Source organism: Ranitomeya variabilis, chromosome 8 (genome assembly GCF_051348905.1).
Source record: "Ranitomeya variabilis isolate aRanVar5 chromosome 8, aRanVar5.hap1, whole genome shotgun sequence".
In the NCBI taxonomy this organism is placed as follows: Eukaryota; Metazoa; Chordata; class Amphibia; order Anura; family Dendrobatidae; genus Ranitomeya; species Ranitomeya variabilis.
In genome coordinates this window covers 187,439,978-187,465,723 of record NC_135239.1, presented here as the reverse complement: position 1 = coordinate 187,465,723, position 25,746 = coordinate 187,439,978, and the positions used below count along the sequence as shown (strand labels likewise).

At 40.8% G+C, this 25,746-nt stretch overlaps 1 protein-coding gene across 3 annotated transcripts in view; it reads left to right on the top strand.

The window, feature by feature from the left end:
- The window catches only part of ERC2 (ELKS/RAB6-interacting/CAST family member 2), a 1,115,226-nt gene extending 1,101,164 nt beyond the window's left edge, over positions 1–14,062 (top strand). For all 3 annotated transcript variants that reach the window (XM_077278496.1, XM_077278495.1, XM_077278494.1), the window contains one exon: positions 12,931–14,062. The gene's annotated coding sequence lies outside the window, so the exon portion shown is untranslated. The remainder of the gene's footprint in view (positions 1–12,930) is intronic.
- The last annotated feature ends 11,684 nt before the right edge of the window (positions 14,063–25,746 follow it).

The window sequence follows — 25,746 nt, the reverse complement described above, 5'->3', positions numbered from 1 at the left end:
GGGCTGCAAAGTCAACTCCAAAACCAATGTCTTATGAAGGATGTTTGGAGCCCATCAGGCTACATTCAAGCAGTGATGCTCTATTTTGTCTGCTTATAGGTCTACTGCAGGACTTCTAAAAATCATCCAGGTTAACATATTGTTAGGTAGCAGAGAATGAGACCAAAATATAGGTACACTGAGCTGCATTTCTCACATTTCATTATAATTAGTCACTCCTATGTAGGTGTCATGCACAGTGTGGGAAAGACTAAGTGCAACACGAAGGGATGAGGGGAAGGGGGCCCAACACTAGGGAAGGGGGGAGTGGAGACCCCTAGGCAGATCTAAAAAGTCACCCTGTCTGCCCTAAACATCCCTAAATAGGTTCTGCACCTATCGCGAGCAAGAACCTAATCCTTGCCTGACCCTGGCAATAAGCCCTGCTTAGGGAAGGATGGGGTTAGCACTAGTCAATCCCAATACAACTAAAGACAGAAGGGATAGACAAATGAGGGGAACACTTATCTTGAGTAGGCTCAGAGAGATAACACAGATGTCCTCCAACAGCACCAAAGAGGAAGATAGCTGACTGCTACAGTTCCAAACCTCAACAGGGGGAATGGAAATATCACCGACACTGCTGGAGAAAGCAGAGCACAGCCCTCCAAAGAGGAGGAATAGAGTGCATAATGAGCATCCATACTATTGTGCCTATTTAACAGGGATAAAATTGACCCATTTTGGCTAACGGGGTGAGTCTCAGTGGTGAGAACCTCACTCATCTATAAGTCATCACCTATCCCGTGGCAAGTGATAACTTCTTTTCACTGGACAACCTCCTTAAGGATACGCTCCCACTGGACCTTACTGCTTCAGAAAATTCATAGCTGCTGAAATCATAGCTGGTTTCTTTTGGAAAATAGCAGCACTTCCACACATTTCAACCCTTGCAATGAAAAGGATGATTTTCTCTGGGTGAGAGTTTGGGAAATGTCATCCACAATACTGCTACTGTATTACACTTTGGATTATCCACACGTGATTCCCTAGCAGAAAAACTACAGCCTGTGGGAGCAGGTTTTTAATTTTTTAGATTCAGATTAATAACAGTTGTTACTCTGAACCAATGTTAAACTCTCTGTGTAACGTCCCCCAAGGTCACTCCATGACCTGCTCTCCTATAATTTTTGTCTTTGTTTCCAACCTTCTTGCGTATCTTGTTTTTTCTGACTGTAGCCAGAAAAGGGTCAACAGCCAGAGCGCCGACCTCAGTCACTGGAGTTAAGTTGCTGTTGTTACAAGTTTAATTCTTTGCAGCTTAGTTCCCCTGCTGTTTTAGTTTCTTGAAACCAAAGCTCATATATTGCTGCAGTTTCCGCTAATTCATGTAATGTCACCAGGGTCCCAGCAGGAGCTCTTTCCACAGAACATGCACTTCACAAGTCTGGCCAAACAAGACCCTGCATCTTCTTAACAAAGCCAATCCTACAAAGAAATACTAAGCGTGCTTCTGTGATCAGTGGTAGAGAAGATTCATTTCACTGAGCTTTCAGCTTTATTTCAGTTAAAGGGGCCGTCTGGTTTACAAAACCATTAACAAATGTACTATTATGTAATAAAGGACTTAATATAGGTAGGATGTCATCCTGAAAAAAATATTTTAGTGCCATAATGTCTGAATAGATCATTAAAAAGAGTTGGACCAAGTTGTCCTCCATTTGATTTATTTAACTCACTTAACTTGGCGCCATTAATTCTGCAGCACTTTACAGGCATCTTCATCACTGTCCCCATTGCGTCTCACAATCTACATTCCCTATCAGTATCTCTTCTTTGGGATGTGGGAGGAAATTGGAGAACCCAAAGGAAATCCGCGCTAACACGGGGAGAACATTCAAACTCCTTGCAGATGTTGTCCTTGGTGGGATTTGAACCCAGGACCCCAGCACTGCAACAGTGCTAACCAACCATTTTTCCCATATCTATGTACAGGATACAGCTTAACTTATTGATTGCCGGCAGTATGACCATTGGGACCCACATTGATCCTCAGCAGAGCACCATCTGAATGTTCATACTAAGTACAGGCGCTCAGTACACCCTTGACGTGCAACTTCCATATATCGCTGGCTTTCTCTAGCTCTATAAATCCAGACCGGTCAATCAAAATACACAAATGTCTGGCCACACTAAGTGTGCACTGACAGCCTGTGCTTGATATGAGCAGTCATTCTGTGCTGACAGATTGCCTTTAATATTTTGTTCCGGGGATAGTGTTAGGACCCTAAAAGAATAGGAGGCCAAGGAATATTTCTCTCAAGTCCTCCAAAAATGTACATTCTTAAATCATTTTTAGAATCCATGGCTACCCCAGGTGCCCACATTACTGTACCTGCTGGGTAGTAAAGTGTCCTTTAAAGAGGTTGTCCAGCCTTAGGTTACAAGTCTGCAATGACTAGGTGACTGCAGATTTGTAAATCCTCGCACTGTTCTCCGGTGCCAGAAGCAGTAGGTGCGTGACTGCAAGTATGTGATTGGCATAGAAGCAGTCATGTGGTGCCAACCAGATGGGAGCAGCCTAGCTTAAAGCAAGTGTACTGACCGGGGCCAGACACGTCTAGTTGGAATGTGGCCAGAAGTATTCAAATCTCATAATTGTGGTCACATGACCACCCACTACCGGCAGCAGCATCGGAGAATGCGCACAATGCTCAATGTGAGGATTCACAAGTCTGCAATCAGAGTGTGACTTCAGACACGTACTTTAAGACTCGACAACCCTTTAAAATACTATATTTCAGAAGTAACGTTGACGTCGCTATGGTGATCCCAAACCTAATATTGCAAAAGAAATGGTGTCCTAGATGGTAAAAGTTCCCCCATTAAAAAAAAATAATATGCTCATTTTTGTGTTTTACACAGTAATGAAGCACTCTCCGTGTCCTCAAGGCAATGATAGTGCACACACTAATAGTGACCCTTTAGTGACCTTTAACAGTAATAATTTTCCTTTACTGCCTCAGTAGTGCCCCTTTATTGCCGTCCACACAATAATAGTGCCTTTATTAAAGTGCCCACCTAGTTCCCCTAAACACTAAAAGTGCTCCCAATCCGTGCCCCTGATATATTAAACACATGAACAAGTGCCCTCAAAATACCATTAAGTACTCCGCTAACCTAGTTACAAAGATAAAAATAAAAATAAAAAAATTCAGCTCAGACTACAGGACTCTTTAAAAATGTCAGCCTGTTTTCAATTAAGCTTAACATTTGCTATTGTATGACCGACAGATCACAGATGATCGAGGGACGTCTCAGTAGCGGGGGGCTCCGTGATCAGCTTATTGTTGGGGGAGCATTGTAGGAAAAATGGAATGTCAGAAGTGTGCAAACCCTTTGAGATGAAACTAGACAATTTTGATCACTGGTTTATTGTTGATTAATGGAGGAAAATGTTTTTTGGGTTTTTTTTATGGAAAAGTAACGAATGTCAGCCAAGTGTCCTAGTAACGTGAAATAACTGAACACATCATGGGTCGCCTTGCATGATATCCTGGTTATATCAATCATCTTATCACAATTCTTAGGGCTCATATAAAAGGGATGTTGTATAGTAACCCTTTTCTGCTGTAGAAAGATGAAATAGGGCACTCATAGGATTTTTGGGCCCTACTCTCTGTATGTCATACGGAGATATAGACAGGAGGTTATTTGGAGTCCGATGTGCAAGATATTGAATGCGGCCCGCCCCATCCTGGAATATACCGTATATCCTTCATCCTGATATACAAGTTCCTTATCCTGGGCCCCATCCTGGTATACATGTTTCTTATCATGGGCCCCTTCCTGGCATACATGTTTCTTATCATGGGCCCCTTCCTGGCATATACTGTATACCCCCAATATTGGTATATATGTCCCTTATCCTGGGCCACATTCTGGTGTATACCAGGGTGGAGGATATATATATATATATATATATATATATATATATATATATATATATATATATATATATACATCCCTTATCCTGGGTCCCATCTTGGTATATGTCCCCCATTCTGCCGCTGTTCTTTAATGCATAAAAAAACCCCAACATTATACTCACCCTTCTGCTTCCCCTGCATGCGGCTTCCTCTTCTGAAGCCGGAAGTTGACTTCAGCATGCAAGCGATGGGAGAGCATGACATCACTGTCATGAGCCCCATCACATGCAGCGTGCATTGCCACGCACAGACCCAAAAGGTCTGTGCGCCACAATATACTTCAACTGAGTGTGCGTCCGAGGACGCACATCCAGTTGAAGTTTGTGCTGGCTTCAGCAGGCCCCCTGCCATGGTCTTTATGCTCCAAGGCGTAGAGGATTTTTTTTTTGTCCACTGAATTTTGTATTGGTCGAATGAAAAATATTTGCACACTCCATCATATGCTGTAGTATGGAGTTTATCTCTGCCGACCCAATTTATATAACTCTGACTGTCTGCTCTATAACTCTGTAGGGTGGAGTCAATGTGATGCATAAAAAGCCTCTGCCATATGCAAGATGTTTTCAACATGTTTCCTTACCTGAAACAAAATATCCCTGACTTGATCTTATTCTAGGTATTACATTAAGTTACCTTTTTATTGTATAATAACATTTTATATGTAGAAATAGGTATATACATACATTCCCGTGTTTATTGGAAATTTAAATTGTATGTAGGGAATGCGATGCATGGTGGCAGCTGGCAGTGAGAGAGTTAAATTACACAAAATGTGGGCTGCTGGCTTTCCTGCCCACACTTGCAGTGGCCTAAGGCATGGAGAGAGAGAGAGAAAGAGCATCCCAGGTGGCAGACATACAAACCATGTTATTAAGCAGAGATCGCAAAACCTTGATCTTCAAAAAACATAGCCTAATTAGTCCCCAGCTTGAGAATAAATGGCATTCCACATCAAGACGGGTGAGAGACTCCTGAGAAATTCATTATCTAATATTTACCATCAACAGACTTCTTGCCATTCTTTTTTAAGTCGCATGGTCATTTTTAAAGATAAACATTTGTCTTCTATGCAACTTTATAAATATGATAAAATCATTGATTTCTCATTCTTGGCCTTTTCATAAAATACAGCATGACCGTTTCATTATTTAGTTAGTTAAACATCAGTCATAATAATTTTGTCACAAGTTTGGCCAAGTATAAAGTTGGTGGCAAATGTGTAGGGTTTATCAAGACCAAAGTATTCTTGAAGATCTATCCTTCTGATAAGTCATCATTATTAGATTGGTTCGGATCCAGCAAACTTGATACCATGGAGTTTCACGTTTCCCATTTTAGTAATGGCTATGCCTGGTGTTGCACTTTTTTTTGAAGAGCATAGTGACACTCGTCTGCCATCTTGAGTCTAGATTTTGATGCCCACAAGTAGTATCTCTGATGTGATGAGGTCTTACCAGGAATCTCATACTTAGGTGTGGCCAGATAACATTTATCAGAGGTCTACAAAGAAGTATAGATTATTACAAAATTGTGAGATTGATATCGAAGAGCCACAAATCCATGGTGAAGGTATAGTAAAAGGCACAGGAGAGACTTCAGACGGTGCCATGTGCAGCAGCATTCATGTTACATACTACAGTGATCCTCAACCTACTGAACCGCCGCACAACCAGCTCTACCCTCTCCTAGTGTAGCCTCACCCATCCCCTGCAGACTGAGCCCTCGCGGGCAGGGTCCTCCCTCCTTATGTACCTGTTAGGGCCTCGCTTTTTGCTCATGTTTAATGTATTTGTCTATATTTGCCCCCTTTTCACATGTAAATCGCCATGGAATAAATGGCGATATAAAAATGTATAATAATAATAATAATGTGCAAGGAGAAGCAAAGATGATTGGCCACTGCCACACAATCTACTGGAAAAAGTAGGCAGCCTAGAGAAGATCGAGTAACAACAGAAAACATAGGCCTATGTACATACCCAAGTGAAAAAAATGCATGTCACTACTGGATGCGAAGGTGCACAAGTAGGATCCTGATCCATTAGTGGTATGAAAAAGACACTTGGCACCCATTAAATACGCTCAACAGGAGTAATTTATTAAATGTGGAACACTCTGTAAAGAAGACGTTTCGATCGACAAGACCTTCAGTCCTCTGGATCATAAGAGTCTGCAAATAATAGCGCTGAAGTAGAGTCTGCGGCATCCACCATTTAGAGATGAAGCGCTCCAAGAAAACATTGGTTGGAAGTGGATAGAAAGTAGCTGGTGCAATGTTCAGATTAACTACTGTCAGGGGGATGCCTTTTGTCATCGAGTATAGAACACATAATCCCAATGATCGAATGTACTCTGAAACGGGACAGAATCATTTAGGACTTCTAATGTGCCTGCAACCGTTACAAAAAAGAAAAATTTGTGAAATTCCATTTTTATACTTTACACCCCATATTAGTATCTCAGTCTAGTATAGGTTCTCAAGATAGGCAGCTGATCCAAAGGGGCCCCTTACACAGTCAAATATCTGGCAGGTATCATCTCTAAGGCTATGTTCAAACGTTGCGTTATTGCTGCATTTTTTTAGAATGCAAATTTTAAGCTGCGTTTTACAGTACCAGCAAAGTCTATGATATTTAAGAAATCTCATGCACACTTTTTCCTGAATGATTTTCGAATACCGCTGCGTTTTTGCAAACTGCAGCATGCCACTTCTCTCCGTGTTTTTTTCAGGGTATTTGCAGCATTTTTTTCATGCATAGGAAACAATGGGTAAGTGCAAAAACGCAGCAAAATACACAGGTATCAGTTTTGCGTTTAGTGCAAAAACCTAAGGAAGTTAAAATCAGGCTTTTGCAAAAATGCAACGAGTGAACGTAGCCCAACACTCAAATTTGTTGGATCATTTTGAACATATTCTTTCGACAATATGGGTTCCCATTTTGGATACAACATGCAAAGTCTTTGACTTTGCCAGCAGAAAGTCGGAAAATATATGTGGACAGAAATGAACAAGTAAAGTATAGCTTATTAAGTAGGAAACGAAGATTTTTAGAAATAAAAAGTAGATTGAGAGAGAGAGAAATCAGGAGAACATTGAAGAAATAATCCCTTGTTCTATGACCAGAGAAGTGGTGTGGTAATTAGTTAGAGGGTGCCGGAGGAAGCTAAAACCTTGTATACAATTCACCTCCAGGCCCTTTCTCTCCTGTGAGTAATTAGCTCTGGAGATTAATTGTTGCTTGCTTTCCTTTTTGCGTTTAGACAGATGAACCATTATTTATGAGGCATAAAACCAACCTCCCAGATTGTATTACAATATCATTCAATGGAAAGAATGAAATCCCATCACACCCCGATGCACAGTATTGACAATGGATGAAGGGGATCTGAATTAACTCTAATATTCTTTATCAAATAATTATTCTCATTCTGTGTGAATTAATGCTAAAAATTATACAATTTTTAGAAATGTCATTCTTATCCTAAAAGTGGCACCGAAAATTTGGGAAAAAACTCAGAATATGTTGCTCTTGTCCTAAGAAGTCTACTTCTATTCCTAGCTTAAAGAACCTCTGTATGGAAGGGTAAAGCATTCTAGAATTTGTACTCAACAAGATTCTCTTGTCCATGTTGGTTTACTGCTTTGCCATGCTTCGTTTAGCAGAATGAACTTGTACACAGGGGCAGACATACGATTGGTGCCACCTGAGCAACCGCACAGGGGCCCAAGAGGTAAGGGGGCCAAATGTATCTCCAAATAAGGTGGAATTATGCATTACGATGAGTTTTTGGACTGCAAAGGCTCATATACTGTTCTTGCATGAAGGCCCTCTTCTGTCCATGTCCATTCCTGCTTGTACTGTAAAAACGCCAGGTCTATCGTACCTGCTGCTGTCTACTGGAGAACCTCTGACCAAAGTGTCAAGGACCTTGGAAATGCTTATCTAAAGGGCATCAACCCAATATGGTGAATCAGAGTCCCAACTAGTTAGTATTTTGGATATGTAGATGTAGGCACTACATGTGCTGAAATATTGGGCGCCTGTGATACAAGTAATGAAACATGGCACAATGTCGGTCATCGAGAAAAATAAAGACACATGCCTCCACTTCAAAATATGGAAATACAATATGGGCCCAAAGTAGGCTATGAATGGATCCGTACAATACAGATTTGACAAACATCATAAACTATCAATGAAATCAGAAGAAAATATACTAAATACAAAAAAATCATCCATATTAGTATATGTAATTTGTGTTATCTTTATTTAAAAAATGTCATACTTTTTAAAGAACGAGAGAAAGATTTTAAAAAAAGAGAAAAATTAAAAAGGCATGTCAGTAAAATAAAAATACTTTACTAAACGTAATCATTTTCAGAGGTAGTTCTTATTTTTGTTCGGGGCATAAGAAACTTTTTAACACACTATTTATTAAAGAAATATTAAGAGTAACCACATTCCTATTACACTTACGTTAAAGAAAATAGAGCAACTTATGCTATTTCTAGTGTTGAGTTGTAATATTTTGGTGCCGAAGCTAAATAGAAAGGTAGGGAAGCAGCCGAATGAGTTTATAGGGGTCTGAATGAAACTAGTCATAATTTATATATTCATGTTTTAAGTGTGACTAGAAATTGTAGGGCAAAAAACACTCTTCAGAATTTGTTTTAGACAAAATAGTATATTCAAAAATTGCAATACAACGTTTGGTTGAAAATGACTTCCTAAAGAGAAAAGTATGTAGAGAAGCCACCTGGAAGCCTATAATTTAGAGGGGTGTTTGCCTTCCTCCCACTGCAATGGTATACCCACACAACAGCCATGTTATGCAACATCTACGAGACACAGGAGGTATGAAGATCCAGTTAGCTACTACATCTTCTAAACTATATGGTTCTGACAAAAAAAAAAAAATTGGAACTTGGGTGTTTATCTGCTGGATTTCTCTCTCTAGCAAACCGGTATTGACGCCAAGCAAAGAGATTGAGAATTAATTTAAGGTCGTGAAAGGAAACAAACTGGATGGTAAAACATTGATATTATGGGCTATGTCTCATGAATGTTTACTATACAGTTCATTAGTAGAGGGAAGGAGAAAGCTATATCAAGGCCAAGACAATTAGAGGTAGATAATGGATGGCCATTAGTGAGCAGAGAACCTGCTCGTATAACGGGTTATCCGAGCATGCTTGGGTGCTATCCGAGTGCCTTGGGCGTGCTCAAATAATGTTCGAGTCCCCGCGGCTGCATGATTTAGCACCCGTTAGGAAATCCACGCATGTGTTGCTGTTGCCTAACAGCTGCAAAACATGCAGCTGCACGGACTCGCACATATTTTTCGAGCACACACAAGATACTCGGATAATACCCGAACATGCATGGAGAACATGTTCTCCTAGCACATTCACTCATCACTGGTGGCCATCCTAATGTCTCTTGCAAAAAACGAATCTGTAAGAAGGCTTGCATGATATCGTAAAGGTGAGAGTACACTTTCATAAAATAAACCCTACTAAAAATTCATCATTTTATACCCTTGATGTGTACCCTAAGTTGGCCAGAGCCAAGCTTCCCAACCTCATTAACTTGGAATAAAGTCCGTTGTTTGGAGGTTCTTCTCACCCAACACCAAAGTGGTTGGGTCAATTGTCTAAGAACTCCATATTAGCTTCATGGTTTGTCTCTACGGTACCTGGGCCATTGAAAACAAAACAGATTTTACAGATCTTTTATTTTTTCTTTCCAAATTTCTAAATAGATTTATTCTGGATATCTTTGCGATTAGTTTGCATGGTTAAGTTGTATCACTACATGGTCAGGAAGTTACTCCTGCATCTTTCTTCTGTGTGGCTTTCCCTGACCTGAGGTGCTCTTTTTGTAAAACTGGCTTTTGATCAAAAATGTGTCATCTCAGTTGGCACAGAACTTTGCTACCACAACCCTCTGGAGCCCTTGTCACTGTCTAGGCTGAGAGAGTTAAAGGGAAGAGAGACACTCTTTAATTAGATATACAGTATTACATGTAGGGATCCTAATCAGGATTATATTACTGTAACATACTGTAATATGATCTCACCACTTCAAGTTATCAAAATAGGAATTACATTTTCTTAGTTGCCAATATTCAATTTGAAGGGCTGCTGGGTCACTGATCTAATGAACAAGAGTTTTAAAGCTTTATGGTAGGGAACACTATGTTCTCCATCGGGAAATAGTGCTAGAATATATTAATCCAGACCAGGATAAAAATAATAATGAAAAAAAGGTGATAAAAAAAAGGTTCATTACACAACTTCCTGAATCCTGAAAATATCTGATTAGCTATAGATAAATTGAAATATTAAAAGATTCATCTGGACTGAAGCTAAACATGGCTATCCACGTTAGATCAATGTTGGCCGACTATGTCCATTTGAGCTTGACTGGATGACTGGGCAGATCTCAGGTTTAGAACAATGGAAGAGGAAGAACTTGCTTGTATGGATATACGGTGCTGCCTATCGCATCTATATTAAGTCACAATCAACTCATTAACGCCAGCAAAAAATTTATAAAAGTAAAGGTTTTGACAAATGTGGATAGAAAATTTTTAAAAAATAGCATTTATTATGTCTTCATGTAAGAAAAAACAAAAACAAAAAAAACACAAAATGTGGCAGTGAATGGTTGGACTCACCAGGTGGGGTGGATCCCCAAGCCTCTAGTCCAGGTATACACTTGAACCCCCAAAGCTGGTGCAGCTTTGAATCTGGGAACTGGAAACTCAGGAGCAAACAGTCAGATGGAGTGGAACCCAGCAGAGATGGATGAGAGTTGAAACACAGGATTACAGATAATGGAGCATAACAAACAAGGAACACTACAGAGCCTTAATCCCAAGTCATAGGGGTGTGTTTCAAAGGGCCTTAAAAACAGGTCAAGGGAGATGAGGTCATTGACCCACACCTAAATCCTGATGTGGAGCACAACACAGGGCAATGAATCCAAAAGAAGCGAGTGGAGCCCGGGATACCCAGGAAGAGTTGACGAGTTTAAAACCTGCAATCAACTTATTTATGACTAAGCCCATTGCACGATCAAAACGTGAACTTTTCCACTGCCCCATTGTGTGATTTTATTTTAACATGAAGATTAATAAAGTAAGTTCTTATTTTTCTAGCCACATTTGTCCAACTTTTTTTTTGAGATACCAGGTTTGGTCAGTTTTAATTCTAGCATTCACATTCCTTTAATTCTCAAGAGAGATAAGCTCCCTTATGAGGTTTATGGAGGCAGCATGTTCTCCTCTCTCAATTCATGTCACATTCACACTCAACCAAGAATACATGTTGGTAGGGAAGCAAGAGGGATATCTCTTGGCCAACAAGCGAATTGCAAGTTTAAATAATACTTGGGTTAGAAGTATGGAAATTATGTGAGCTGAACTTCCACATCTTCTCAATATAATTTACTTTGGGTCCTATGAAGGCGGAATCTCCAGGTCATGGTCAAGACTCTTCGTAATCTTCAAAGAACATTATGAAGTTCATGGCCAAGTTAAATAGAATGGAGTCCACAGTCCTTCCACCTGATGGTTACAGACCGAGGACAACACATCTGTAGGTTTTCTGGTCTTTCAACTAAAATTGTAGTGTATAATAGCTTAGTAGTCAATTATCAGAAGTGGTTTGTAGAGGTCTATTCTTTTAACTTTTACCTATAAAAGGAAAGGAATTTTGGGAGCATCTGAAATCATTATAGAATGAGCAGACTAGGTGGTTTCTCTGATCTCTCTACTCTCTGTTAGGAAGAGGATAATGTTGCAACTGCAGATATGTTGTAATTGGGCAGGAAGAGCCTCGGGCATTGAGCCGTCACAAGCGTACACATCACAAAGACATTCACATACCTGCAGAAAGAGATGTAAGGGGGCGGCTCTTCCCACTTATCGGAACAACCTGTCATTTTTTTTGTAATCTACCGGCTACAAGTGATTTTTTTTCATCCATTTTAAAGAATGATTGAATACATTCCTTTAGTCTAGCTTTGTAAAATGTCTAACATATGCTAAAAATATTCTGATCACATATATACTATTGATGTTATACAACGTGCACCTGTCCATAAAGCATTTCTGAAAAAAAACATTTGGTTCTAGAAGTTTCATTTTAATTTTTTTTCCTTCTTACGATGATTATTTGTGAATTTGAACTATATCTAATCTTTAAGTATTTATTACTTAAAGGGGTTGTCCAGCAGCTGCTAAACTGTACCCTTAAATGAGCTTAAAATAGTAAGTTTTGCAAGTTACTAATGTACTTCAATTATGCAAGATATCCCAATCTTAAAGGGGTTGTCCATGCACCTAATATAGATGACCTATCCAGTGGATAAGCCATCAATGTCAGATGGTAGGAGGTATGTCACTTGGCACCCCCATTATCAGTTGTCATGAGCTGTCAGTACTACAGTTCAGTCTCTATTTTCTTGAACAAAAAGTTGATTGATGGCGATGCCAGATGTCGGACCCCATCCAATTTTATATAGGAGGTTATCAATAGTAGATGCTGGGACAACCCCTTTGAAAGAACAGTGTGGTCCCAGAAGCTTTACTTCTGGCTTGTACTTAACAGTTCCCGGTAGTGGCACATCATCAGCAATGTGTGTAAAAAGGGCTGGCTAACTTCTTTAGCCAAGCCATTCCCCTTCTCTGTTACTTACCATGCACAGTCATAGAATGGGGCTTCCTTAGTTATTGAAATGAGCCAGCCCCCTTCACACCCAGTACCAATGACATGCCAAAACAGGAAATACCGACCAAGTTTTGTACAAGCCAAAAGTGAAGCACCACACCGAAATCTATATATCGTTGAATCTTTGACAAATAGAAGTATATTAGTTATAAAACCTATTTTAAAAGGAGAAAACAAAATTTCTATGAATTAATATTAAAGCATGTTCTTCTATTCTTCCTCTAGTTAAGATACGGCAAGATTCAGCAGAGAAGTGGAAACCGTCCCAAATTGATCAATGTGGATCCTCATCTTCTTGATGGAACGCTGCAGAATTCCGGCATCTGTGACTAATATGTGGCTGTTGTGCTCGGAAGTATAGAAAAGCTCGTCATGAAGCAGGGTGTATTGTGTGTGTATGTAACACATGGTCCGAACCCACAGGAAGTTCCAGACAATTAGAGAGTAATTCCTATTGGCAATTTTTACGCCCTTCAAAATGGTCACTCGTTCTGCCTGTAATCTAAACTGCCATCTCTAAAAGTGCTTGATTATAACAACGGTGTCAAAAATAAGTATTGTTTAATGATGTCATAAGAAAATTAACAGTACATCCTTCTTCCAAAAATTAAAAAAATAAAAAAAAATCCTCTCCCCTTTCAGTACAGTTTGATAACAACGGGTTTCAAATTTCCGAGATCAAATGCCGTTTTTTTTTACGTTATGCAAAAATGGCCTGAGTTGTTGGTTGTATCTGATTTCCTCAAGCCTTAAAACAGATGGCCGATCCCTGCCAAGATTTCGTAACAAATTTCCCTGACGTGCTCTGGGCCAGGTTGGACAATTAAATCAATATATAGGCAATATTAACCCTTTGCTGCCAGTTTTCTGCACACTCTGCAAATGTTCTTTTTTTGCAGTGGATTTGGGCAGTCAAGAGGTTAACAGGAATATGAAATAATAAAAAAGTGGCATGTTTCTCTGACAATGCATGGGATATCTGAACTAAAGAGTTGCTTAAAACATATACCAAGGTTGACGGTCACCCGTCTGGATATACAGTAGTGGAGAGGACAAGAATGTTTTCTCTGCTCTGTAGAATTCAGAAGTTATGATATTACGACGTGTCACTCGTGAGGACATTATAATGGTGATGTTTTAAGAAGTAATATGCATTGAATTATTTTTTTTTTTTATCAAAAAAAAAAGTTACGTTTATCTGTGTTTTGCATGTTGAATTGAACTTGCAAAATGGGACCCAAAAATCTTTACATGCAAAACAGATTTCCTTATTATATATATGTGTCAGATGTGTGTGTGTTTTATATGATATGTGTGTGCTTTAGATATGAAGATATCCTGATTTCGGAATCAACTTAAAAAAAAAAAAAAAAAGAACTCTTCTTTTGGCCCAAATTGTGCTGAGATATACACTGCTGTCATTTTTAGCTAAAACATATAGTAATGGTGTGCCTTTCTGTGGCGACTGAAAATCAAAAATGAACTCCTAATGGTTGGATTTATCATAAATATTTTCGGATATAACATTGATAAAACATTATAATTGATGTGATGTAGTTGTGTGAAAGATGAAAGGTTGATGATTGGGATGTTTCTCGTTTTCCGATAACAGAAATGTTCTTTTCCCTGTTCCGAAAAGTACCCATACACATTAGGCTGAAGGTGTCGATTTCAGCAGGATCAAAATAATGTGAGGAAGGAAAAAAAAAGGAAAAGTCATCAGCTCACCAATGAAGGAGGAATGCCAGATAGGGCACGGGGTATGGAAAGAGCCAGGCCTGTTCCTGGGTTGAATTTGCAGGAGAAAAAGGGTGTTCATTCAGCAGCCACTATATCAAACAAGACAATCAAATTTCATGTTTATTTGGATTAGTCATGATTAAGAGTGTTTTGCTCGAAACGCGTAGACCAGAAGTCTAGATGCCTACTGCTCTGATTTTATTTTTTCCCAGTTTTTAATGTTAATACAAATAAATGGGAAGTTTTAGAATTTTTTATTTGATGTAGAGGCTATTGGATGAACACCCTTTGGCTATGTTCACACACTGCGGTTTTTGCTGCGGATCCGCAGCGGATTTGCAGCTGCGGATCCGCAGACGTTTTCCATGCAGGGTACAGTACAATGTTACCCTATGGAAAACAAAATCCGCTGTTCCCACGATCCTTTTTTCCGCTGGAAAATCCGCGCTGATTTTCTGCGGAAAAAAAGAAGTACCATGTCAATTCTTTCTGCGGATTCCGCAGCGGGTTTCCACCTGCACCAATAGGAAAATGCAGCTGGAAACCCGCAGTGGAATCCGCAGTAGAAAAAGGACAGAAAACCGCAGTGAAAACCACCGCAGGTTTTGCACTGCGGTTTTGCAAAATCAGGACCTGAAAAATCCGCAGCAAAAAAAGGATGGTGTGAACAAGCCCTTTTTCTCATCCAGCAAATCAACCTACCATCAAATCTGACGGAGAACTTCCCAACTCTCCCCTGCCAGATAATGAAGGCGCTGGAAGCAGTACTCTCCTAAACAGCACAAGGAGTGGTTAGCGTTCTTGTATGAAAGAGTCAAGAGAGATCGCGCACTCCTCTGGGCCGCTACTCTATCCATCAAGCGCTATACCACTTTAGTCTGTTTCTTCATCAATCTATATGATGTAGGTCTAACTTATTGACCGAAATGTCACATTTTGTAGGATTCCATTTTCCAAATAAATCACTATTTCAACTTGCATCATACAAGTGCCAGATTCTACGTGGAACAGGCTGCTACGAGAGGTGGAGAGTTCTCCTTCAATGGAAGTCTTCAAACAAAGGTTGGACAGACATCTGTCTGAGTTGATTTAGTGAATTCTGCATTGAGCAGGGGGTTGGACAAGATGATCCAGGAGGTCCTTTCCAACTCCAACATTTTATGACTAATTTTGACATTGTGCATGGGGTGGTACCCTATCTGAGCACCGTTTTCTACAGAGAGACATATATCCCTATCTACAGGAATGATGGCCAAGTGATCATTCAGCTCAAGACTAAGAGTAGAATTGGTACAAATCAATGTATATGACCCAGTCCATTAGCTACAAAGGTTATCTCTAGTCAATGGACACAAGGCGTGAGAACCACCTTTTCCATGTTGACATCCACAACTCTGCTTTTGATTAGCTTCACAATAATCATTGTGGCATAACACACACTTAAAAGAAGACTCGTGGAGGTCGTCAGGTAAGAGGCAGGTCTCTACATTCTCATCCTACAGCCATAAATTACTGTCCTGGCCAAAAGGACCAGGTCATGCAAATTGATTCACCCCAATCCAAGGCAAAAGTTATCTAACGTATATGGAAGCTTAAACCTTTTCCATTTATCCCACGAGATCAAACTGGGATTCACCCCCACATGAAACATGTACCGTATATTGAAATGCAATAAATAGGAATTTCAAGAAAACCTTTTCAAACCTGAAAACATTTTTACATGGGGAATATAACTAATCTCTAAACAAGTTAATCAAAGTCTAAGGCACAAAATTAACAGCCTAACTAAGGACTTTTCTTCAATTATGACCATGATCTATAAAAAAGCATTTTGAAAATATATTACAGTATCATCTATGAACTGTATCAATTCAACCTAAAGAGTAAATCAAACAGATTAAAAGTGTTAAAAGTAAAATAAGTAGTTTGCATCCCATTTTCAGTTGAATGGTAAAGTTCATTAGTTTGGTGGTTTGCATGGTGATGTATACAAAGACGTTCCTTGTACAGAAAGAAATAGATAATATATAATTATAAGAAAGGGTTGCCTTATGTCCAAACATGCTGTCTGTACAGTACATACAGTGATGGACGTTCTCGATGACTGTTTTTGGGTAAGTTTTTTTTTATATATATCATCTGCAGATGTTATTAATCAGTAAATAAATGCTAGTATTTTTTGGAACGGATTCTACACCCCTTTGTTGTGACATTGTCATCCTATATTAGGGACAAAGCAGACCTGTTGGTCAGATTGGAAGAGGATACTGGATCCGAAGATCCTTCTGGAATCTATGGATTTAGAGTCTCTATACACTAGCATACCACATGAAGCAGAGATTAGGGCAGTTGAGCACTCAATCATATCCAGGGTAATTTTCTTTAGACCACATAACTCCTTTGTCATCAAACTACTCTGATTTATCCTCACAACTAGTTATTTTTGCTCTATGGTAAGTACCTCCACCAGCTGAGTGGGACCGTGATGGGGAGTTCTTGCACCCCATCGTATGCTAACCTCCCCCTGGTAGGAGTAAACCATAGTTTTTAAAGATGTGGTATGGTGGGCATCCTTTTTAGAAGCAGATTCATAGATGACATTTGTTTTATGGTCTGGGCGCCACAGAGGAATTGCTATCCTTTGTTGGTAGTCAAAGGATAGAAATTCCTTTGTTCTTTCTGCCTACTGAGCCTCCCCTGGATACAGTACACCCCTTTGAGCCTTTAAGTGCAATATTGTTTGCCTTTGGCATCTACTTGTATTTGTTATGACTTGTTATTGACTTTTTGTTTTTGAATGGTTATGGAAATTACTAATAAATTGTGTTTCTAGGGTTGTTCTATTTTTTTCCTTGGATCCTGTTTAAGTATTTCCTTGTCAGCTTCTTTTTCATTATTTCCAGTGACCATGTCGAATGACCCATAATCATGACATAGAAAAAATATATCTAATATTAAAAGATTGATCCGGGATAAATACACATTTTAATCAGCTAACATTCTAGATATACAGGATTTCATCTGGTCCACAGGGTTTTCTATAGACTTTCTATGCACATGATAAGTCTGGAGTTCACAGTCCTCAGGTATCTGAAACGAGTAAAGAACTGAAGAAATTCTGTCCAAGGTTTTAAAACTTTTACATGTGTATATGTAAATGGTATAAAATCTTCTCCCATCAGTCTAGTAGATCAACATGGATTTTAGCTACAATCAAACCATATCATAAAAGAATCTTATTCTGCTATATAGATAAAAAAAAAAAAATCTACCGTAAATTGTAATTACATTATCCCAATTTATCAAAGAATTTACAGTACATTTATCATTTAAAAGAAAAAAAAATTATATTATATATAAATGATCAGCTGTATCGGCTGAGAAAGCTCTGGCTGCCTATACGTATGCAAGATTACATTCCAACCAGGTTTGGACTGGCACACAGGGGAACAGGTAGTTTCCCCGGTAGGCCGCCTTATATGAACAGTATTGGCACAATATAGTTGATTCACTATGTATAGACAGTGGTGACATCTCATCAATCATTTATCAAACTACCCAGTTTATTATAAAGGAGCTAAATTTGGAATGTGGGCTATATAATATTTGCTTATAGCTGAACAGTGGGCGCCTAAAGTCAATGTCACTGATGGGTCCTTGGCACCCCAGTCCGACATGATGCCAACTTTTTCGATGACTAGCTGGCCATGTCTTTCTTAAAATAATCCACTCTCTAAGATCTTCTCCCTATTTTGGGCTAAAAGGGGTCATAAGTGGGGATCCCTCATTATGAAGTTAATTTGCTATCTCTTTCGCAACCAGACATGGCTCGGTGAGCACATAACAGCATGTTGGCATAAAAGTATCTTAAATCCTCGTGATCAAACACAAAAAAAGTCCTAAGGAGCTCTATTATTTTAATAATACTGCATTGATGAATAATATTTGGTTCTACTGTGGAGATTTTCTGTTTTTCATTTTTTAACCTTTGAAATTGTTTCGGATGACCATATTTAATTTCTGAAGTTCCTATTATTCTATTTTTTTTACAATATATAAATACAGTATATATAAATAAATTAAAATTATTATATAAATCATTCCTAACCCAAGAGTATAATAAGGTATATAAGAGAAATGTGGTTTTTTTTTCTGTTATTGTGTCTTATGACAAAAGGTATCAAATTCTATGACTTTATGTTATATCACATGACAAGCGTTGCACTTTCATTCAGACGACAATTACTTTGACCAACTTGTTGTTCCTGAGGTGGGGTGGTCGATTTGACCCCTTACGATCGGGTTCTTCTTACGTTAAACACTATAATTGAAATACTTGAAATAGACGAAATGTTTGACCTACTCTAGGTACGTCACAGAGATGAACATGTACAGTCAATTAATTATCATTTGTGTCTACGTATGTGCCAATTTTCACTATTGTACAATTTTAGGACATTTTTTCTGACGATTAATGGTGCAAAACTAACAATTTAACATTTCAGCCGTCCCATCAGAGAACATTGTGCGAACGAAGAATGATCTTCTACAATATAGTTGCTAAATCTTGGGGCTTACAATAAACACTGTGAAATAGGGATATTCATTGTGTTTTATTTTTTACATTATTTTTTTTTTTTGCTATTTTGCCAGCTTTTATGTACGTTGTTTTTTTGTTTATGACATTGGAACTGTTACATTTATAAATGTGATCAAATGGCGCAGAACTGAAAAGATTTTATGTACTAAAAATAGAGAAAAGTGTTTATTAATTTAAAAAAAAAAAAAAAATATATATATATATATATATATATATATATATATATATATATATATATATATATAAAAATGATGAACGCTCTTGGGTCTGTAAAAAAGTTGGAAATTCCCAATTTATCTGATTTTTTTTTTCTTTATCCCCACGTGGGGTGATGTTTGGATGTTTTCCTGATGCACCGCGAGAATGTTTCCTCTTCCCGTCCCCTAAAATGTCCACCCACGTTCGATAGTGCTTCTCGTTCTCTCTATTAAAGTGGCATGTTCTGGATCGTAATATTGACATGTGAATATGGAAATCGATATGAAAAAAATAAAAATTTGAATTAAAATTTTCAACTGGCACGAAAAAAAAAATTGACTGTGTAATTTACTGTTTAGTGCGTGTAGTTGCAGATATGGATAAGGACCATTCCATCCATTTGTGTGTAAAAGATAACCTTGTGTCAGCCTGTTTATACAATATTTATTCAATAAATGTTGATTTCTTATGGACGTTTTTTGCGTTTGTGGTCGTCATTGTAAATCTTTGGGACATATCCAATGCCGAATATTTTTTCAAAACAGCGCCACCCTTATGGATGTGAATGGTATTGCAGCTCGGTCCTATTCATCTGAGCTGAGATGCAATACTAGATACAGCCAAGGACAGAAGTAGCGCTGTTGAGTTTTTTTCTCATCTCTTACAACTAGTGACCAGCACAAGTGCTCAATACTAGAGTTTGCCGAGGGTGCTCAGGTATGCACCGAGCATGGCGGGTACTAGAGTGACATGTTCGAGTCCTCGTGGCAGCATGTTTCGTGGTTAGACAGCCACATGCAAGGATTGCCTGACAAATACAAGGCAATCGCCACATGTTTTATGGCTGTCTAACAGCCGCGAAACATGCAGGCTCGGGGACATGAGCAGGTCACTCTAGTACCCGCCAAACTCGGAGCATGCCCGAGCACCCTACGCAAACTCCAGTAACGAGCAAAACAATTTCAGTAATTGTGATGGTTAAATATCAAGCTTATGTAATTAGTAAATGCGTTAGACACAAGGAAATGTTTTTCATTAATCATAGTAATCATCCCTAAAATGACAAATTCTCCCATCTCTACAAAGTCCTCTCCATGGGCCGTAGAGTTACCTGCATGATAATCTATTGTTAACATTCCAGTCTAGATTGCTGCTGTATTGGTACAAATTAGAGCCTATTTGTTACACTGTTGAGATCCTTTTACCTTTAAACTGTTTTGACAAGTGCCTGACAACAAGATGGACTTGTTCTAGAATGTTCCGTACAGCAAGAGGAATTTTACCGAATATTTTCCATATTGCCTGTTAAGTGAATCATGTCTATGGGTATATTTTTTTTTCACTTCAGGTTTAAACTATAAATTCCATACATTATATTTTTTAATTAAAATAATAATAATAATAATAATAATAATAATAATAATAATAATAATAATAATAAATATAATTTTATTATTATTATTATTATTATTATTATTAATCTTAGACCTGATGAGGCTGGTGTACTTAATGTGAAAATCCATGTAAAATGGCCAAATTCAAGTTTTCACACGCAATATTGCACCTTTATTTTGCCTAACCCATATTTTTTTTTTTTTTTTTTTCCTTTCATTAACATAGCCGTATGAGGTCTTCGTTTTCTTTTTGCTTTTTTTGCAAGCCAACTCATGGTTTATCATGACACCATTCATTTCTATCCTACATGGTACTGGAAAATTAGGAGAAAAAAAAATTCAAAGTCTGGTGAAATGGTGTAAAGTCTACAATTCCATCATTGTTTTTTGCTTTTACAAGGTTCATTGTGTGGTACAACAGGATTCTTCCTGGTCAGTAATAGATTGCCTTGCGCAGGCGTGTACTCCGGAGGACAGAGAATGAACTTCAATCCAATATTACGGCCAGCATGCAGCCAGCGGGTAAGGAAAGGGTGAATCAAACACCCGAAAACCCCGCCCATATGACCCAAAACTGGTCCCGCCAAATTCAGGTGACAGGTTCCCTTTAACCAATGCCCACCAAGAATTAGAAAAAAATACTGATATCTCACCATAAGGAGTGAAAAATTTAAAACCTTTAAATATGGTGTCCTTACTTTTCCACTTTATAGAATTGTAAAATTTGAGTTCCAAAACATAAGAACGCTATTTTATACTTTGCATACCGTATATTTTTGAGTGATTTAAAGGGGTTTTTCACTGCTGGACAACCATTCCTAATAGTAGTTTACCTTTTGGCCCTCCGATCTCTGCACTGTCTTCTAGCAGTCAGGTTGTTAGGGCTAGCGGAACGCACCAAATAAAGGGATAGATACGAGGTACGATCACAGCCCGGGGTCCACCGAGCAGAGATCGTACCTGCTGCTGTGTAATGGCAGATGGACGCTGAACTTACACGTGGGTTCGACTTCACCCTGTGTGAAATAGTAGCAAGCTTTGTTGCTTCACAGAGTCGCAAGATACTCAGAGAGTAATACCCTAACTAGGGTTGTGCTTGCTCTGGAACTCTTCTGTGCTAACCGCACACATGAAGGAACCAGATGCTAAGCCAAGCAGCTAATTGCCCCCACTGATGCTAGCTGCCTGCCTGAGTGTACAGTCCCAGTTCTAGACACACCACATGCAACCAGAGTGGTAGAGCATCCACTGGCATTAGCCATAAACAAATGATACTAGCTCATGGCCGGGATTCAAACCTTATATAGTTGCAGCTTCTTCAGGACCTTCTTAGTGGACCAATAGGAGCTGCTACAGGACCTGAGTGTGTGACCCCTGACCTCCAATGAGAGGTCTTCCCTTGGGCATGCTCAGAAGGAGAAAAGCAGGACTTAGGGTACTGTCACACTATACGATTTACCAACGATCACGACCTGCGATACGACCTGGCCGTGATTGTTGGTAAGTGATTGTGTGGTCGCTGGGGAGCTGTCACACAGTCAGCTCTCCAGCGACCAACGATGCCGAAGGCCCCGGGTAACCAGGGTAAACATCGGGTTACTAAGCGCAGGGCCGCGCTTAGTAACCCGATGTTTACCGTGGTTACCAGCGTAAAAGTAAAAAAAAAAAAAACGTACATACTTACATTCCGGTGTCTGTCCCCCGGCATTCTGCTTCTCTCCACTGTGTCTGCGCCAGCCGGAAAGCACAGCGGTGACGTCAGACGTCACCGCTGTGCTCGCTTTCCGGCTGGCCGGCGCTCACAATGCAGAGAAGCAGAACGCCGGGGGACAGACACCGGAATGTAAGTATGTAGTGTTTGGTTTTTTTTACTTTTACGCTGGTAACCACGGTAAACATTGGGTTACTAAGCGCGGCCCTGCGCTTAGTAACCCGATGTTTACCCTGGTTACAAGCTAACACATCGCTGGATCGCTGTCACACACAACGATCCAGCGATGACAACGGGAGATCCAGCTACGAAAGAAAGTTCCAAATGATCTGCTACGACGTACGATTCTCAGCAGGGTCCCTGATCGCCGCTGCGTGTCAGACACAGCGATATCGTATGGATATCGCTGGAACGTCACGGATCGTACCGTCGTAGCGACAAAAGTGCCACTGTGTGACAGTACCCTTAGTCCCAGAAGCGTCTGCTCACCGCTGACCAGTACTGGCTACAATGGCTGAGCCTGGAAGGCTGGGACTGACGTCTCCGCTGAGCAGGCTCCACTGCGGCTGGAGAAGAATGGGAGACCGCAGCGAAGGTGGTTTGAGATTCCCCCTGTGCAGCGGCGGGAACTCTACACCTAACATTACCCCCCTCCTTGGGCTGTGCTCCGCTCAAAGGCAGCAATGAGCTGCGGAGCTCGAATGTGCTTAGCAGGCTCCCAGGACCTGTCCTCTGGGCCATAACCCTTCCAATGCACCCAAAAAAAATTTTTTTGCCACGTACCACCTTACACCCCAAGTTAGCGTTCACCTCGTAATCATCCGTAGACAAACCCGATGTCCCGGCAGATGACTAGGAAAACCGGGATGTGTGTACGGGTTTTAAGAGGGACACATGAAAGGTGTCGGTGATGCCTAGGCGTGGAGGAAGAGCCAGACGATAGACCACAGGGTTAACCTGTTCCAGGACCCTGAAGGGACCAAAGTAGCAAGGTGCAAACTTAGTGGACTCAACTCGCAGCCTGATGTTACGAGCGGAGAGCCACACTAAATAGCCAGGAGCAAAGGTCAGAGCGGGGACCTCATTCTCTCCTTGGAGGCCCGGATGGCATCCTGAGTGCGGTCCCAAATGTCACGTGCCTCCACAGCCCAGTCTGCCACCCTGGTGTCGGCGGAAGACACGGGCATAGGCACAGGAACCCGCGGATGCTGGCCGTAGTTAAGGAGGAATTGGGTCTGCCCAGTGGAGTCGGCTACGGCGTTCAGCGCAAACTCCACCTACGGTAGCAAGGATACCCAGTCATCCTGCCTGGCTGAAACAAAATGTTGCAGATATGTGACCAAGGTCTGGTTGGCCCTCTCTACCAACCCATTCGTCTCAGTATGGTATGCTGAAGAGAGATTCAGCTCCATGCTGAGTAGACGACAAAGCTCTCTCCAGAACCTAGACGCAAACTGGGGACCCCAGTCACTGACAATTTTGTCCGGCATACAGTGTAGGCGGAAAATGTGTTTAATAAACAACGCTGCCAGAGCCCATGCAGAAGGTAGCCATGGAAGAGGCACCAAGTGCACCATTTTGGAAAAATGGTCGGTGATCACCCAAATAATGGTGCAGCTACGGGACTTGGGTAAGCCCACCACAAAGTCCATCCCGACCATCTCCCAGGGCCTGTCCACCACCGGCAGGGGGTAAAGTAACCCAGCTGGCCGCTGTCGAGGAGACTTATTCTTGGCGCAGGAGACACATGCCCGAATATAGTCTCCGACGTCACGGGCCATATGCGGCCACCAGTATGTCCTCACCAGTAGCTTAGATGTCCTCTTGGTCCCAAAATGTCCACCCACCCTGGACGAGTGAGCCCAAGAGAGAACCTCCAGTCGCAAATTATATGGTATGAAAGTCTTGCCCGGGGGCACAGACTCTAGCAAAACCGGAGCCACGGTTCTCAGGCTATCAGAAGGGACAATAAGCCGAGGCTCCTCCTCCTCTGATGACACTACAGAGCAGGAGAGAGCGTTGGTATGAATGTTCTTCTCCCCGGAGAGAAAATGAAGGGTGAAATGGAACCGGGAGAAGAACAGGGACCATGTAGCCTGGCGAGAATTTAGCCGCTGAGCAGTCTGTATATACACCAAATTTTTGTGGTCGGTGTACACTTGGAAGGGAAAGTGAGCCCCCTCCAGGAGGTGTCTCCATTCTGAGAAAGTCAACTTCATGGCTAGCAACTCCCTGTCCCCGATGGAATAATTCCTCTCCACCGGTGTGAAGGCCTTGGAGAAGAAGCAAAGATGCTTCCGACCTTGAGCATCCTTTTTTAAGAGGATTGCTCCAGCACCGACGGATGAGGCATCCACCTCCATTATAAACTATTTATCTACATCGGGGCGATGTAGGATGGGAGCGCTAGCAAAATGAGACTTAATAGAGTGGAAGGCCTTGGAGACCTCCTCTGACCATAATTTGGGATTTGCTCCCTTCTTGGTGAGGGTACCAAGGGAGCTACCAAAGTTGAGAAGTGAGGAATGAACTGACGATAACAGTTAATGAACCCCATAAAGCGCGGCACCGCTTTGAGAGAATGTGGTTCTTGCCAGTCCATCACAGCCTGTAGCATGGCAGGCTCCCTAGCCAAAACCCTGAGCGGAGATGATATAGCCAAGGAAAGGCAAGGACTCCTGCTCAAACACACACACACACTTCTTCAACTTGGCGTAGAGGGAGTTTGTCTGTAAGAGGTCGAAGACTTTGCAAACATCTCTCCGGTGGGAGTCAATATCTGGAGAGTAGATGAGAATATCATCCAAATAGACTACGGCCGAGGTGGTGAGTATATCCTCCAAGATATCATTCACAAAGTCTTGGATAATGGCTGGGGCATTACAGAGCCTGAAGGGCACCACCAGGTATTCATAGTGCCCATCCCTGGTGTTAAAAGCAGTCTTTCATTCGTCCCCCTCACGGATGCTAATCAGGTTGTAAGCACCCCGCAAATCTACTTTAGTAAATACCCTTGCTCCCCGTAGCCTATCAAAGAGCTCAGATATCAGGGGCAGAGCGTATTTATTCTTTAACGGTGATGGCGTTAAGACCCCTGGTCTATGCATGGGCGTATTTCTCCGTTGTTCTTCTGCACGAAGAAGAACCCTGCCTCTGTAGGTGACACTGACTTCCTAATGAATCCTCTTGCCAGACCAGATTCTCCTGGATGTACTGAGACATTGCCTCCATCTCCAGGAGAGATAATGGATAGACTCGACCCCGAGGAGGCTCAGAACCAGGCAAGAGGTCAATAGGACAGTCATAGGGGCGGTGAGGCGGAAGGGTCTCCGCAGCCCTTTTGGAGAACACATCCACATAGGGCCAATAGTGTTTGGGGAGAGAGGAAAGATCAGCGG